Raw genomic sequence first — 18,290 nt, forward strand, 5'->3', positions numbered from 1 at the left:
GCTTAATATTATCCTTTTGTGTACTATTGCTATTATCCCAATTCCTATTTTTGAAACTACAGAGCACGTAAAGACAACGAAGTAAGCAAAATCCCATTTTTTTCCCACCAAACTAAAAATTAAGGACAGCATGTCTTCCTGTTTGTTGCTCTCTCCATTAGGACCATACTGATACTGATAGTGATTAAGACAATACCGATGCTGATATATATTAATACACTATGTTTTTCTGTGTTCTGTTATTAGGCTGTGATCATTAACTCACTTGCATAAGTTACTGCTTAGTACAACTAACTGTAATTATTCACTGAATTTAAAATTGAATCAAGTACCTGATGGTTGGAAAAGTTTTCAGCATTACGTTCAAGCTTTTTTTTTTTTGTTTGGTTTGCATTTGTGTTTGGTTTTTTTTTTCCTTATTCACAAAAAGGACGAACTGCAAGAACTGTTCGAGTTTGGAAAAACACAAAGGAGTAATGCGCTGTAAAAGACCTTCAGTTTTATTACATCAGAATTGTCCTGAGTATTTAGTTGCTAGAGAAGGATCTTATTACACTTGTTTACTGTAAGGGAGTTTAGCAACATTTGACACTAATAATAGCTACTGCTGTAAAGCATTTGACACTAAAGGAGACCGAGCCTGAGATGAACTAACACAGTGGAGGAAAGAAGCATGAAAACACTGTTCTCTTCCTTTTTAGTAGTTCCAGACAGTATTAAGAAAGTTTCTGAGCTTTATAAAATGTGATAATCTTCAAATGAATTATTTCAAAAGTACTAATCTGGAGTAGAGTCAGTCACTTCTGTAGTAACTGATTAGATTAGTGACAGTCCTTTAAAATTATTTATGCATAAAGATATATTTTTAAAATTGCAAGAAAAAAGTTCCAAGATCCAAATTATTACTAACACTTAAAACGCATCAGAAGGTCCTGAAATTTAGTATATTTAAAATTCCTTGTGATAAGGGTTCCAGTTACCAGCCAACAGAAATATTGCCAGACACTGATGTAAGAAACATGGTAGAGTAGAAGGCATTAAATTAGTTTGGCAAATTTGGAGCTTAGTAACAAGACAAATGTTTCTAAAATCCATTCTGGTTTATAATATTAAACATACATTTATCTAAAAGAAACATAGCAAATGGCACTTCTTTGTCTTGATGAAAAAAAGCTCTGTTTTGGCTGTTGTTTAAATTTATCACTTTGTTGAGTGCACCTCAGTTTTGCTGTACTGTACCAAACATTTATCTAAATGAAAGTGTATGAGACCCAGAGTTGCCCTTCAATCACTATATCCTTTATGAATTAGAGTTCCATTTATCAAAATTACAGCAAGAAGAGTAAGGTCTCACAGGGCTGTCTCATTACAAGGCTTGTAAACACTGTCCTTACAAAGAAATGGTTTAACACCTAACAAATCAAAAACTGATTGGGAATAGAATTTATTTGAGATCATCTATCTTCGGAAGACGTGCTGTACTGAGTGCACTTCGTGGCCTTTCTACCCATTCATCAAGAAATTAACAAGCAAATACCACAGACCACCAGATCTCCTTGGATCCTGAAATGTGAAATATGTTCAAACCAGATCTGTCACAGATGTTCTATTTTTATATTTCAAGACGACTTCAAAAAGGTTTTAAAATAAGAGAACCTCTCCAAAGAAGAGTAAAAAGAAAAACAACTTGTCTCTTTAAAACCAGACAACAAACTGAATAAAAAATTATGTGACACAAAACTATGTCTAGTATTGTTAACAATGATATAAAAAGGAGAGATGAATAAATGAATACTTGATATTTCAGAGTGTTTGAAAAAAAATCAAAACTCAAATTATTTTTTCAAAGTTCCAGCAAAATTACTAAGAAATAAAATAAATTTCCAGATATTTAATTTAAAATTCTTTTCAAGACACAAGGCAATTGTATTTGAAAGACACAACACAGAATTGTATTAATGTCAGTTCCTAAATCTAATTAGAAAATGCTTCAGATCCATTAAAATAGGAAAAAAAATACAATGAACCTAGATACAATGTCAAGAAAGCAACATTTTTGACACTGGGGTGCACAGAACTGGAACTGGCAGATGTTCTCAGTTTTTGTCCTTATCAAGCTCCTTCTCAAGGGATATTTTTCTAGGCTGGGATTTGGAAAGAAGCCTTGAAATAAGCAGCTAAGTATTTCTTAAAACTGCATTTTGCAAAGAATTTAAAGGAAATAAGTCACTCAGCTCACACTGAAGTCCAGCTGAAGTTGGTGCCTTAGTTTCTTGAAACTTGAAGGCTTTGTCTTAAAGATATTTCATGAGAATGTACATATAAGACTAGATAAGCTATTTTTAAAAAATCCATCTTTCGTTACACCTGTTATTATCCTGATTTTTTTTTTTAAATGTGCACATTAAAAACTGGCTTCCTACAGTAGTTTCAGGATAATTGAAAAGAGCTCATCTTTAAAAGAATTAAAGAAACCAACCACCACTCCTCTACAAAACCCCAACTTTCATTAAAAAGGTGTGTATTTATATGTCTGAAAGGTTATATGAGCCGCACAGTAAACTTCTACAGTGTTGCCAAGAAATTACTCTCTCTCTTCCAGTAGCATTACTTTTCCTTAAACAGAAATGACTAAGCAGACAAAAAAATCCCCACAGCAAAACACCACAAAAAACCTAATAATTTCCCAAGAACAGGAGAATCTCATGTTATTTTGCAGCTATAGCCTCTAGAAGTATTTAATACAGACAATATTTAAACAATTTGAGGGGGGAGTGTTATTGTTATTATAACATCTGAATTTTTGCTGCTCTATTTGCAATCAAATCAATAAATTCCCTCTTGGGTCCTGCATGTCACAACAGGTTCTAGGGATGCAATCTGAATTTCAAAGACACTGTAAGTATCCAGACCCACAAAAACTGTTCCTAAATAAAATTTTAAAATTAGCAGTACAAACATCACATATTGTTGATTACATTTATGTTTATCTATGCTTATTTTATTAGACATTACACTAATTAGTATGATTTAATTGAACACAGGAAGGGAGTTTCCAGTTCTCTCTTCTTCTATCCATTTATGATATATTCAAATATAGCGTTCTATATTTTTTTTTCTCTCTGTATTCAGCATAAAATGAGGTTAAAAATATGGTTAATTTTAAGAAAAGTCTGCTTGGTAATACTGCAACCAACAAGAGGAGACTACTGCTTCTTATAAAGTTGTTTCCATAGTTTACTTCAACGAATTACCGATAAGGCAATTTATGCAGTGAGTGCTCTTTGATCTTTGAAGAGAGATGGCAGAATGGAAAGTTAACCTCATTTTAATGTTACCTAAATATACTGACAGGAAATTCTAATGTTTCCAAACATCTGGAAATCTGCTTCATGGGATGGTGTTCTTCTTTTCTATAAGAAAGCTTTTTCATATATTGTCTTTTACAGTTTTATGTGGCTTCTAAAGGAGCATTTTGACATAAGTAAAGTCTGCTCTCAGTACAGTAAAATGCTGCATTTAATTAAAACTCTCTTTTATAGCAGCTAAAGTACATTTTTTTTTGTGAAGCTTAAGTCTCCTCAGAAATTTTCAAGAGTAAAGTTGCTTTTTCCTCTTTATATATCACTGGTGTGTACTGCTCTGTAGAATGCTGCTTTTGTTGCCAAATTTTAATCATTTAAGGTACTTTAAAATATTTTATTAAGAAAATGAATTTGAAGTTAGCTCCTTACAAGAGGCTGCCTGATCGGTCATGATGTGAACCATGAAATTATATCACAGGTAAAATATAATCTATCAACAGAGTTTGAAAGAAGTAAGCTTTTTCTTGGGAGAGGTTTTTTATTGTACAAACTAACTTTTATAGGAAGAACGAAGAATATGTGTGCACAGAATTAAAATGTAACAGTATTATCGACATTTTTTTGTTCATTCAATATTATTAATAGTTGAAAATGCTTAGAAAAAAGTTTCACTACATAATCTCTCTGCTTTATATATTCTAACAGTTTAAATCTCTGCATTCATTGCTAATCTTCGCTAACTTGATTAGGCACCGGGACCCTCACAGCGGTCACAGTTATGGAGAGCAGCTGCTTGGGAGTCTGTAAACTGACCTCTACAAAACCCAGTAAGATTAAATCATCAACATGGTGACCACTCCACCCCAGCATAATATCTTTCCACATGGCTACAGAGCCAGCGCTCCTAGGACTGCACTCACTCCATGGGAAATGTTCACTAGGTATCTCTGAGTCAGCTCAAGAGATCGGCTGCCTGGCTTCGAGTAGCAGACTGATGCTGGCACATCATGATGAACTGTCCCCACCTGTGTCTGCCAGAGTTGTTATTTAAATTGCAATGTGTTTCTGGAATGGCAGCTTTGACTGGCATATAATTTAGTTCCCCTAGAGAATTGGAGAAGTGACTGTTATTAAAGGAAGGCTGATTTTAATAGATTTAATAAAAGCCAGAAGAATCTAAATCATATTTTCATTATTGAGGTTCTTTGAAGAAATGAGGGACAAAACTACGAAAACTGCGTAGAAATTAAAAATTGCATGCATTTGTATTGGAAATTACTTCCACCAAAAGTAAAAGGAAATCACATTTTTGTTTTCTATAATAAATACCTGAAAATTTAATCATAGACATTCCACACATTTTTCTGCAATTTTTATGCCTAATATCTGACCAAATTATCTTCTTTATGTGAGTCATTTGTAAATAAAGACTTTACTGTTGTGTATGTTTTCCTCTTAAAAATTCTCAGATATTATGCGTTGTAAAAATGAGACTGACACAAACTATGCCAATGAGGAGACTGAGAATAAGGTCAACACCAAAATGAACACATTTCTCAGATGAGATTGAGGGCTTTTTAAACAATAAACACTTGTAGTTAAAGTCAAAGTGTTGTATATTAATATAAAAGGTCCTACATAAAAATAAAGGTGAAGTTACCATGTTGGGCACTTGTTATTTTTTTAGTTTATAGATAGGAAAACTGAGATTCAGAGTGGCTATGAATTTTTTTTTTTTTTAAGTTGTCAATATTACCATTATATTTATTTGAGATTTCAGGTGCTCTGAGCACATGAGAAAGGATCCTGCCCTGATTCAGCACCGACCATAAACAGCCAGTGGGTGACACAATCGGATCTGCCCAGTCCAGCAAATGTTACAAGGCACTCCAGGCTCCTGAAGAGCAGTCTTCATTCTGACCGCAACCAGAAGAAGTCCTTCTAACAGGAACTTAAAACAGTCAAATGTGTATATTTGGATTAAGATGTAGTTTGCCACTGTAACTTGTACACACAAGAATGGATTCATATTTCATGACTGATGACCTTTACAAATCCCTGTCAGTTTGAAATGCAGTCTCTCAGCGTATACTGCAGTCTGATAAATTGCAGAAAGAAACCAACTTTTCTGATATGCTATGGATCACTTAAACAGGCAACGATGATACATGAGAAAAATAATTAAGAGCAATAAAATTTTCCTAACTGTATTTGCAGCCATTTTACAGAAGTACAGTAATAGCTGAGAGGAAAATAACTACATCACACTAACAGTTATTGCTCAGTGGAAAGGACATCAAGGACACTTGCAAGTAAGAGAATTGGATCAATATTAACGCGATTTTCATTTCATGCTTCCCCAACTCCAGTAAGCTGACAATATACTCTGATTATGTGAACTGCCTCTGAGTAACATAGAAAAGGTTATTAGAGCAAGAGGTGGAAATGGAATGCACTTTTTATATTGACAGGTCTGCTAATAGAGTGTACTGATTTTCAAAGCCATGCAATGCATTTTCACAATTTGGTTTTGACAGCAAAAAGGAATTTCATTTATCCTTAATTCAAAATATTCACATGTAAGCAAAGGTTTTTTAAGACAGGCCACTGAAGAGGGTAATCAAACAATTTCAATAGAAAAATGTAATTAATAAGGTAAGAAACAAAATGTGATTGAATTTAAATATGTATTAAATGATAATGAAATAATGAAATAAATCTGCTAAATGAGGCATTCTACACTTTTGAAATAGCATCTGATGAAACTTTTAATGATAATGTATAAGTGAGAAATACATCATCTCTTAACATCCAGGTCTGGATTATGTCTGGAAAGTTTTAGATTAGTTCTGAGTTTGAAACACCTATCCCAGGCACACATTTTCCAGGAAAAGCCATGTTCTGACTCTATCTGCTTGTGGAGCCTAAAGACAGGATCAAAGTTGTAGGACTTCTAAGGAGGCACAACCCATACTGAGGAATTGCGCCCACATATGCTAGCTTCAATTTTGCTTCCTGCTCACAAAAAATTCTAATTGAAAAGGCTAATAATGATAAAGCCTTAGGAAAAAAAGAAATGCTTTTTGGAAATACAAACACTTGGTGCATGCTAGCAGCCCAACGGTAATGCCGTGGCATGTGAGAAACATGATCTTACCTCCCGTACCAGGGTATTCTACACCAACATCTCTAACCTTTAACTAAGGTTTAAAAATTAGAGCCTTCAAACCAGGTGAGTGGTCCAAACTCCAATATTTTTTAAAAAGAAATATATATCTGTAGTATTGAGGTCTGTCTTCTAATTTTTGAATTCTCCCTCTCTGAGGCCAAAGCATAGGTGATTATGTCTTTGCTAGAATGGAATTTTGCCTCTCACCACTTAAGCTTTTGCTATCAGATTCAAAAAGATCAGCTCTTTGGAAGAGCAAGTATACAGAGAGAGAATATGACAGCGAAAAAATTCACTCTCTAGTGCAGGGAATTAAGGTGTAGGAAGTAAGTTTAAAACTACTTTATAGTAGCTATCATAACTCTAGTAGTTAGGTAACTATTTTAATTTCTATCAAAACTCCTTATTTACAGAAGAAAGCCTTGACAGCTCATGATCAGTGCTTCAAGAGATCCATTTGCCAACATATCTGAGATTATTTTTGCTTTCTGGAATGCTAATCTTTTCAAACGAAATTCTGCTCTTTTGCGACATATAGGAAGAACATCTTATGCAGCCTTTACACGTGTAAAATCTCCTATACATGACATAATGTCTCCTGTAACTGTTTCTTAAAAGGATTGTCCCCAATATATATAAACAATAAATGTGTCAATAGAATAATGTCATAAGAACATCTAAATTTACTCTCCATTACATTGTTCTTTACTGTGCAAATCCAACTGGTTCAATAGGCTGCACTGTGGATTTTTTTTTTCTGTACAAATTTCATTTCGTCCTCACATAGATCACCACATCTTTAGAACTGGCATACATCATTTTCACTTCAGCAGCAACAGTAACTGGTGGGAGGAACTGTTTCTATTTCCGTGTAGATCAATGCCTATAGCAACACCAGACAAAGGGCAGCACCCACAGGAGATACACATTTGTGAGGCAGCAGCCTGGCCCTAACGTTGGGATATTTGTCTTTAACTCTTAGTGCTACTAAGATACTATTCTCTAGTAGAAACAGGCAGCACTTCTGTTTGGGCCAGGCTGCTGTAAATACAAAACCTCCTAGTTCTTGAACCTGAAACACAATTATCTATCAAATTAAAATCAAAGCTTTGCTATTTGCTTGGTTTCAGACAGAATTTTACTCTGTTTTTTTCTGTGGGATTTTTTTTTGGTAACAAAAATAGCTGCAGTTACAAAACATCTTTGTTTCATGCAGTCTACCAGATGAAAAACGAAACAGTAGCAGTATACAAGATATCACTGAAATAAAGCAGATTCTGAGGATCTATTATTAGAACAGCTCAATGAGATAATTGACACGATTTTCATTATTTTGTCTCTGAAATAGGTGAACGGTAACCACTGTTGCAGGTAGAAAGCCTGTGTGCGTATTAAGGAGAGCTAACTCACAGAAGTCTGAGCAGCAGTTAGTACTAAAGAAAAAATGAGAACAGTATTTTATCTCATTTTCCATAAGGCTTCTGTGTGGGGATCTGTGATATCTTTCATTCTACTTTGTAAAAATTGCAAGAGAGCATAAACCTTCCATGCAACTGCAGGGATACTTGCAAAGTTTCTACATTTATGTTAAAATTGCAAGCACGAGCAACACTATTTTCCATTCAGACTGGAGCTGAGGTACTATTTAGACAACGTGATCAGCTTTTTTTTAAGGGCATGGGATTGAATGACTTGTGCGATATGGCAAAAGAGACACCAATAAAACACTCTTGAAGCATTATGCACAGCTCTTTCACTGGGAAAGCATATCTGTTGTAGATGATGTTTAGGGCTTCACACATGAAATGAAACCCAAAATTAAATATATAACTGTAAACATACATAATACGCTGGCTGATAGAATTCCTAACAAGGTGTCTTCCTTGTCCTGCTGGTTACTGGTATATTTGAGAACTTTTCCATAAAATGTATTTGGCTTTTAATATAGTGCTTTCAGTAAGTGTTTCTGCATCCCTGTCTATACCTTGCACAATGCTGAAACTCAAAATCTTTCAGTTTGTTTCACTATGCTGGTACTTTTTGTGTGTGTTTCGAAGATTATGCTATAAAACGAGTAACACATAAAATAAGTGATATTGAAGAACTCACTGTACTTGCAGGGATATGCAATTGCCAGTGCACATATACATAAGTCTTTGTTTCTTGTATAAAAATCTTACTATTTACATAAAACCTCTATGAAGCCAAAGAAGATTTAAAGTGCTGTTACTCCTTAATGTGGAGTCTTAAAGCCTAGAAAACAGGAGGTAAGAAAAGTACATGGTAAAACCTGAGTCCTGAGAGCTACATCCACCCAGCTGTAAAAGCTGTCCAGAAGGACTATTATTAGATTTTCACTGACACAATGTTCTTCCAAAATACTTCTATGAGACGCACTGGATATACATGGGTCAATAACGTCTATTTCTTTGTCAATTAGCAACAGAACTGAATTCATACAACAAATACGCTCTTCACATGGGTTTGAAGACATTTCACATCATAGTAATTTATTGATTTTGATAAGTAAATGGTTTTCATTTGCTAGAACAGATAGTGTGTATTATTTTCACATGAAAATATAACAGTGGAAGGGAGAAAAAATGCAGCTAGAATTCAAAGACTGGCAACAGTTGGGATTTTAGGTCTTAGGAATGGCTTTGCAGGCCAATTTGATTACTTCAAGAACATTCCAGAGTCATACGCTTTTAGATGAAGAAGTGAGAAACAGAAGTAATTATGTTAGCTGCTGGTAAAAAGCCAGAAAGTTCTGCAGTAAAATCTATTAACTCAGAGATATAATAGCAGCTAGAATCCAGGTCATGCCAGATAACCTGAAAATCTCAGAGGCAAGGCATTTGAAAACCAACACAGAAGTTTTGAGGGAATAAAAAAGTTTTCATATCCTATTTGGATCTGTGAAAAGCTTGAATCAGAGTCAAGACAGAGATTCTGACATTCAAGATTTGAGGAAATCATTAGAAAAATTGACTGTTTCATGAACCTGTACTTAAAACTTATTATAAGGCTGCTATGCAAATTCCCATGCTAGAAATAGCATATAACAGGGAGCAGGTATTTAGAGACTGTAAAGGACCGAAAGGACGCAATTGCAACTCATTTACTTAACCTAATCAGACAGCAGAAGCTCAGGCACTGAGTGTTCAATACAATTCAGTACAATCGTGTTCAGTACTCTACCTAAGCAAATTCCATTACAGTTTACACCTTGAAAGTGTCTTTCATTACATTTCGATGCTTTATAAGAATGAAGATCATCATAACAGTAGATATATTTAATGACAATATATTAATGGTTTTGAGAAGGCTAAGAAGTCCTAGAAAGAAGACCAAGTTAAATCTAGTATTTTAGATTTAATTATTCTCACAATTAAGATTTTGCTTTGCAGATTCTTCTAGTAATATCTAATGTAAGCTCTTATTCCTCAACTTTCTTTAAAAAAAAATTCATTTTCATCTGTATCTGACAATCATGATTTAAAATATTAAGAGGACATGATTATCATGTCATATTTTCCCTAAAACCCTATGAGGATGAAATATTTTGAATTTTATTTGGAGAAGCAGTGGATGGCACTGTTGGGCTACAATTATAAGGCTGTAGACGCAAATATTAAATTGCTATGTTTAAAAAAATACAGAGATTTTTATGACTCCTTCAGGCATACAATTTGGACATAAACTCATTCATAGTCCTCTGGAGATTTCACAATCAGATGTGGAAGTTAGTTCATATTCTGAAAAGATGTTGCGTAATAGGAGTATTATTTTAGGTGCTCCAAGTGAAGCAGAATGGTTTACACATCTTACATGGCAGCATGATCACATTTAGACTAACAAACAAAGAAGACTTACTTGATGACACATGTAAGCATTGTTATGGATTAATTTAATGACCACATACATATTCTTAAAACGCTTACCACTGAAAATCAAGTAACATACATGTGTTTTCCGTCCATAAAGTGGATGTTATTAAAACTGCTCACAATTAATTGTCAACTTGGGTTTACTTACAGACTAAAATTAAGTGTGTATGAATGGGGTAAGGGAATAGGGTTTCTTTTTAGTCAAGGGCTTTTGTTGTTTAGTTTCTCTTCTTTTTCATACTTAAGATATTACTTAAATAAATATTATTTTGGGAAGTTATCTGAGATAAGGGTTATAACCTGCATTTCCCCAGAGCAATATGTTTTAGGATATTGTGTGTGTTATTAATTTTCAGGACAGTGCAGCCAGCAACTGAGTGAAAAAAACAAAACAAAAGACTATAAAAAACATTTCTGTGGCTCATGTAGTCACAACAAACTAAATTTCAGTAATAATAAATATCATACCATCCATGAGCAAACCAATATTAGAAGTGTTTTATGATGATTCACACCTGTTCAACATCTTCATTAATGATCTAGATGATGGGACAGAGTGTCCCCTCAGTGAGTTTGCACATGACACAGAACTGGGAGGTGTGGCTGATATGCCACAGAGTAGTGCTGCCATCCAGAGGACCTTGGACAGGCTGGAGAAATGGGTTGATGAGACCCTCATGAAGTTAACAAGGGGAAGTGCAAAGTCCTGCATCTGGAAAGGAACAATACTATACACCAGAACATGCTGGGGGCCACCCAGCCAGAAAGCAGCTTTGCAGAGAAGAATCTGGGTGTCCTGGTGGACAACAAGTTGAACACGAGCCAGCAATATGCTTTTGCCGCAATAGCTAATGTTATCCTGAGCTGCATTAGGTAAAGCATTGCCAGCAGGCTGAGGAAGGTTCTCCCTCCTTTCTACTCAGCACTGCTGAGGACACATCTGGACTTCCCAGTTCTGGGCTCCCCAGCAGAAGAGAGGCATGGACTTACTGGAGAGAGTCTAACAAAGGGCCATGAAGATGATTAAGGGACTGAAGCATCTCTCATATGAGGAAAGGCGACATGGACAGTGGGATAGAGTGCACCCTCAGCAAGTTCGCCGATGACACCAAGCTGTGTGGTGCCATCGACATGCTGGAAGGGAGGGATGCCATCCAGAGGGACCTTGACAGGCTGGAGAGGTGGGCCCGTGCCAACCTCATGAAGTGCAACCAGGTCAAGTGCAAGGTCCTGCACCTGGGTCATGGTAATCCCAGGCACAAATACAGGCTGGGCGCGGAATGGATTGAGAGCAGCCCTGAGGAGAAGGACTTTGGAGTGATCGTGGACGAGAAGCTCAACATGAGCAGGCAATGTGCCCTTGCGGCCCAGAAGGCCAACCGCATCCTGGGCTGCATCAAGAGGAGCATGGCCAGCAGGTCGAAGGAGGTCATTCTCCCCCTCTACTCTGCCCTGGTGAGACCCCACCTGGAGTACTGTGTCCAGTTCTGGAGCCCCCAACATAAGAAGAACACAGACCAGTTGGAGAGGGTCCAGAGGAGGGCCATGAAGATGATAAAAGGGCTGGAGCACCTCTCTTATGAGGACAGGCTGAGAGAGTTGGGGCTGTTTAGCCTGGAGAAGAGGAAGCTCCGGGGAGACCTGATAGCGGTCTTCCAGTACCCCAAGGGGGCCTATGAGAAAGATGAGGAGAGGCTGTTCAGTAGCGCCTATTGTGATAGGACGAGGGGTAATGGTTTTAAAACAGAGGGGGTTAGATTTAGATTAGATATTAGGAAAAAATTTTTTATGATGCGAGTTGTAGAACACTGGAACAGGTTACCCAGAGAGGTGGTGGAGGCCCCATTCCTGGAAACATTCAAGGCCAGGTTGGATAAGGCTCTGAGCAACCTGATCTAGTTGGGGATGACCCTGCTCCTTGCAGATGGGTTGGACTAGATGACCTTTGACTAGATGACTAGATTACCCTTCCAACTCTAACCATTCTATGATTATGATCCTATGATTCTAAAGAAGAGAAGGCTCAGTGGGATCTTATCAATGCATACAACTACCTGAAGTGCAAAGAGGACAGAGCCAGGCTCCTTTCAGTGGCAGGACAAGAGGCAATGGGCAAAAATTGAAAAGCAGGAGGATCCCTCTGAACATTAGAAAACACTTTTTGCCTCTGATGGTTACTAAGAACTGGCATAGGTTGCCCTGGGAGGGTTTGGAGTCTCCATTCTTGGAGATACTAAAAAGCTATCTGGAGATGGTCCTGGGCAACCTGCTCTAGACAGCCTTGCTTGAGCAGGTCCTTTCCAACCTCAACCATTCTGTAATTCTGTGATATGTAAATCTGCATTTCCTCAAAAAGCTTTATGGAGATTAAAGTAACTTGTTGTCAAGGATTGCATTTGTACTACCAATCAAATGTTTCTGCTCTAATTTGTTTTTAAGTCCATGAGAAACTACATAAGAAGATCAGTCTTGAACACTGAAATATAAGTAATCTAGGGTTTTAAAAATATTACTGAAGACTAAGTTCTGGGAACCATCTACTCTGGCTCCATTGTAAGAATCACAGAATCCTTAAGGCTGGAAGACACCTCTGGAGACAGTTTAGTCCAACCCTCTGCCCAAAGCACAGTCAGCTAAAGTAGGCTGCCAAAGACCTTAGCAAGCTGGTTTTTCAGTATTTCCAAGGATGGAGACTACACAGCTTCTCTGGACAACCTGTTCCATTGTTTGACCACCATTACAGTAAAAAAAAAAAAAAGTTTTTACTTATGTTTAAATAGAATGTTCTGTATTTCAGTTTATGCCTGTTGCCTCTTGTTCTGTCACTGGGCACCCCTGAGAAGAGTCTGACACCACCATCCTCTCACAGCAGGTATTTATTCACAACTAAATGGACCCCTCGAGCCTTCTACCCCTGGGCTAAAAAAAAGAATATCTAAAGAATATCTAGATCAGTTTAGAAATAAAAGTAAATTTAAAAGAAAATCTACAAACTCAACCCTGACAGCAAAGCTGTTCATATAGATATAGTATAGAAAGCAATATTTCATAGAAAAAACTGAAAGTATAATTTGGTCTTTAATCTCTTGCATGGCACATATAGAATGCTCTCACTGCAGATACACCTAGAAAAGTAACTGGTTTTTATGCATCTAGTGAGCCTGCTAGCAAAATTCTGATAAGTGATGATCCCGTATTCGTTGTCTTCAATTTGCTTTTAGTTTTCCATTAGTTGCTGAAAAAATACTGCTTTCTTAAAAAGTTCTGAAACTACTGTTGTTGAAACTGTTCTGGAAATACAGTAGGCATTTTCAATAAGTATAGACAAAAGGTAGGGTGAAGATAATGAAATCAGAGGACTTTATGTAGCTGAGAAAAAGTAAATTAATGTTTTTAGACATATACAATTTATGTAGCAACTGTGACAGGCAGACTTGAATTTACTGTAAACAAGGATACTATTTTCACCAATAAAAGACACCTCTAGGTTGTTAGCAATGTATTTAGTGTCAACAATCCAATATATCAAAGTGTAGAACCTAAAATGCAGGATGTATGGAAATGACGACTAGTTTTTAGGTGGACATTCAGACTTCCTAGAATAAGGCATTTGATTTTACAGCAAAGCTTCTGAATAAAGAAGATGAAATTGAGGATATCCAGTTAATGGGACATTTTGATTTCTTAAAATGTCTCATCACCAGAACATGTCAAGGTAAGTTTGCTTGTAAAACACTGCCTGTTTTGTTTCTGGAACAAATTTGGCACATGCCAAATGAAACCAGCTTCTTACCAGTTTCTCTGGAGTCTTCTCCCTCTATCTTATTCTAATACTGACTGCAGAATGCAGGGAGCCCAGTAGTTCAGGAGATGGAAGTAAGGAGCTGTGGGAATCAAGCACTCTGGACTTCTCAGTCCACAAAGCATTTGTTGAAACTTAAAACACTAATGACAAGTCCCAGAAAGAGCCATATACAGTCTGCTTCAGTTAGAACCACTCTTGAAATAAGGTTGCCAATTAGATGTCCAAATAAATAATGGCATGAGTAACTTAAAAAATGCAAGTTCAAAAGCAATTGCCATATTGCAGATCTAAGACATATCTGTAGCTTTGTTTCAAAACATCAATGTATTACATATTACATATTACAAAGGCTTTTTTTTCTCTCTCTTTTTTTTTTTTTTTCTTTTTCATTCTAAGCATTCAGGATCTGTCGTGATAATCAGCTTAACAGGACAAATAGTCTTGAACCGCTTATATATATATGTTTAGAACATGGGCACTGAGTTATTCACGCCTATTTCCTTCAGTGCAGACTAGAAAACGCGGCGTTCCTTGGGGCCCTTCTATGTGCAAATGGTTTGTGGACCACAGTCTTTAAAGACTCAAGAACCAAAGCTTAATAAATTAACTATTTTGCTCTTAGGATGACCTTTGTGGAGTAGTATTCTGTTTCACTGTACAGGGCAGTACTTCAGTGTCTCATCTATACTAATCTCCAAAGACTGTAAACTGTTAAGGTGATTAACTGGAAGAGGCAGTTTTTTCACCATGTGTACAGAATCACTGTGAATTGGCTCATATCTGTGTATTATCATGCATTTATTGGTGGTAAAATTTGGGGAAAAGAAGCAGTGTTTACAATCTTTTATATGATCCTTTTTTTCCCCACCTTTCTTTTCAGTCTACAGTTTAATCAATTACACTGAAACTCTACCTAAACTTAAAATAAGAACTGTTTAAAATCCATTGACACTGTAAAATTAAAACTCTACTAAAAGTTTCCAGTTATTTCAAGATTCCATTTTAAAGCTTGCACTTTGATACTGCAGTAAGAAGTATCCCTTCAACTTCACAAAAGGGAGAAATTAATCTAGACTTCTATTCAAGTAAGAATTTATCTAAAGCAAAAGGGCTGCTGAAATAATTATGCTTGAATTTTAAATCCAGATATGAAAATAATTTTAACAGATTACAAACAAATCCAATGTCTAATATCAAAAACTTAGAAATGGAGGGGACTAATCCAAAGAGAAAAATTCTCCAGTCCACTTCTTGTAAATGCTGCTATGACTCTGACACACCTACAGCCTCAAAGGACAGCTAAGTATATAGCCATAGGAATAAGTTATAATTTTTCACACAGCTGTATATAGCCACAGAAGTATGTTATAAGTTCTCACTGCAATATTTTTTACTTTGAACCATGTACTTTGAGCATATATGCATATATATACACATATACATGCATATTATATTTTATCAAAACCAGACACCTGAACATGCGTATGATGGCTGATTACAGACTGTAGTTAAATAGAAGCTTCACCCACTTGCCTTGTAGCAGAAATTTTTTGAGACAATACTATTTAACAGTAGTAGACAATATGTAATATTTACTACAGGAAGAAGTGACTTATCAGTTAATTTTTTTTTTTAGTTAGAATTTTTCGTTAGAATTTGACATTTGTTGTGACTTCTTTAAAACAAACAAAGATCACAGACATAGTTTTAATTTCCAAGACTCTTCTATTCCTTGATGACTGCAAGTATTATATAATTACAGTATCCATATATCCAACATCAACTCTGATTTAATACTAGAGTAGCTGCAAAGCACTTTTTTATTTATCAAGGTCATATCTTTATGGCTGCACAAGCTTAGATAAATCAGGTGTTAAGCAGGCATATCTCCAAGGAATCTGGAAATTCTCTCATCTGCAATCCTCAGCATATCTTATTATTTACTGCCAAAGAAATGACTGATTAATTTTGTCATCTTTGCTCTGTGATTTTTGCTCAGCTGAAACTGCCTGCCCTCTTCCGCAATGCCTGATCAGACCTATTTAAGTTGATGCCTTTGATCGTAGACACTGAGGAGCTTGCTGACTTAGGCTTTAACTAAACATTCCTCCACTGCAATATTTATGCACAAAATCCTAAATGATAACTGACAGTCAATGTAGATAACAAAAACTTGTAAGATGCTTCCACTATTTTACTGATGCTCAAAATAGCTTTACTTGTGCTAGAGGTATCAGTCAAGATCAAAAATTGCTATTAATATAACAAAAGCCCAACAAATTTTGCTTTGATGAATACTTTATTTCTCACAAACAAAGTATCTGAGGTCAGGAAAAAAATCTATTACTAGAAAACTATGCAGCAGGATTTAAAAAAAAAATGCTTTAAATTCTTTCTGTACTGTGATATCATTCTTATTTTTGGAAGCTAGGGGCATTTTACTATCAAACTGTTCCAAACAAAATTATCAAAACAAAGCTAATAAAAAAAAAAAAAACAATGCAAGTTATCCCCTATGGAAAAAAAATCTGCCTCCAGCTCTTTATTAATCACATTCCAACACCAGAGGCTAAAAGTACATCAAACTGCACCAAATCCTTTTCACATGACAACCTCATAAATTATTCAACTCATTAGTAACACCAAGAGGCATAAAAATAACATCAGTGTTAAGGATGTTTTCTTACAGAGAAAGGTCAGCTAAAAGTTTCAGTATTAAAATCCAAAGGCTTAAGCCTCTGAAAAGTAAGTACATCTAGATAGAAACCAGGAATTATAACTTTAATGCATGCTGGTTTAAAATTCCATATGTTAATTTTAATATATATGTGAAAAGTTAGAATTATTTATTTTAATTCTGCAAACAGGACAACTTTAGTCTACTGTAATTTTTATGCAACCACTAAGTTTGATGTGTACCACCTCTAAACACATATTCCTGTATGTTGAATGCACTAACAGGTGAGTAGCGTGAAATTATACAGAAACAATTCAATATGAAAGTATAACTACTTCAGTTTTTTCTGTTTCTTTTGGTTATAGCTTTGTCTTGTAGGCCAGCTCTACTACCAGGCAGCTGTCACCTGCACTAAAATACTAGAACACAGAAACGACATAAATGGAGGCAATCTTGGCAACATGTTGAAGCTCTTTAAGTGCAACTTGTGTCATAGTTCTCATTAAAAAAAAACCCAAACCATTTCCAGCATCCTCTGAGTATAATCTTATCCCAAAGATACAACATTCCTGCTGTAAAGGGATGAAACAAACTCCATCTAAGTAAATGGAAAGCTCCTGTTATTTTAAAACCAGGCTAATATCAAGGCTTAAAACTTTGAAACAGTATATAAATCAGATTTCTTCCTGAAATTTCTTCCCTAATACTAGTTTAATATAAAAAATAAAAAACATTAACCAATACGAATATTTTCAAGGGTTCTTATACTTTAATCCACAAAGGCCATGGTTTTGATGATTATTTGCCTTACAGAAGCAACATAGCAATTAGCACAGTTTTGCATCCACCTTTCATAAGATCTCTATTTTGATATTTTGCAAAAATGTGGAGAAAATAATCCTTTGTCAAATATGCAATACTATATACACTATGTGGGGAAATGTCTTCCTTAACCCAACTTATGAACAGTTTATGACCTGAAGTCCTGGACATGATAGTCTTCACGTTTAAGTATTAAATTACACTAGCTAGTATAACTGCACATACAGATATTCATTTATGTGTCTAACCTTGTTTGAATCCCAACTACTTGCTGCAAGAACCCGCAAAGCTGGTGAAATGCGTAGGTCAAACAGTTAGCTTTATATCTGTCATATTCAGAACTTTTGGGAACATTAGCCTTTGGCTACACATCAGCTGAAAGGTTCAACTTGCTTTATGTATAGATACTTTTTACTTAATACAATTTTTAAACTTAATTTTTTACTTATTTTACTTAATACAATTTTTTACTCCTAAATGCTAAAGAATGCCTGGATTTTTTTTTCCTGTACTAGAGATTAAAAAAAAAACAAACCACAAGAGAAAACCATTTTAATAGTCTTTAAAAAATTCCTGTCTTTGATATGTTAGTGAGGTACCCCAGCTTAAATCTGAGAAAGAA

General features: G+C 35.6%; 1 protein-coding gene across 2 annotated transcripts in view; it reads right to left on the reverse strand.

The window, feature by feature from the left end:
• The window catches only part of NBEA (neurobeachin), a 509,094-nt gene that overhangs the window by 172,744 nt on the left and 318,060 nt on the right, over positions 1 to 18,290 (reverse strand). The window lies entirely within an intron of this gene.

This window comes from Chlamydotis macqueenii, chromosome 1, assembly GCF_036417535.1.
Source record: "Chlamydotis macqueenii isolate bChlMac1 chromosome 1, bChlMac1.mat, whole genome shotgun sequence".
Lineage (NCBI taxonomy): Eukaryota > Metazoa > Chordata > Aves > Otidiformes > Otididae > Chlamydotis > Chlamydotis macqueenii.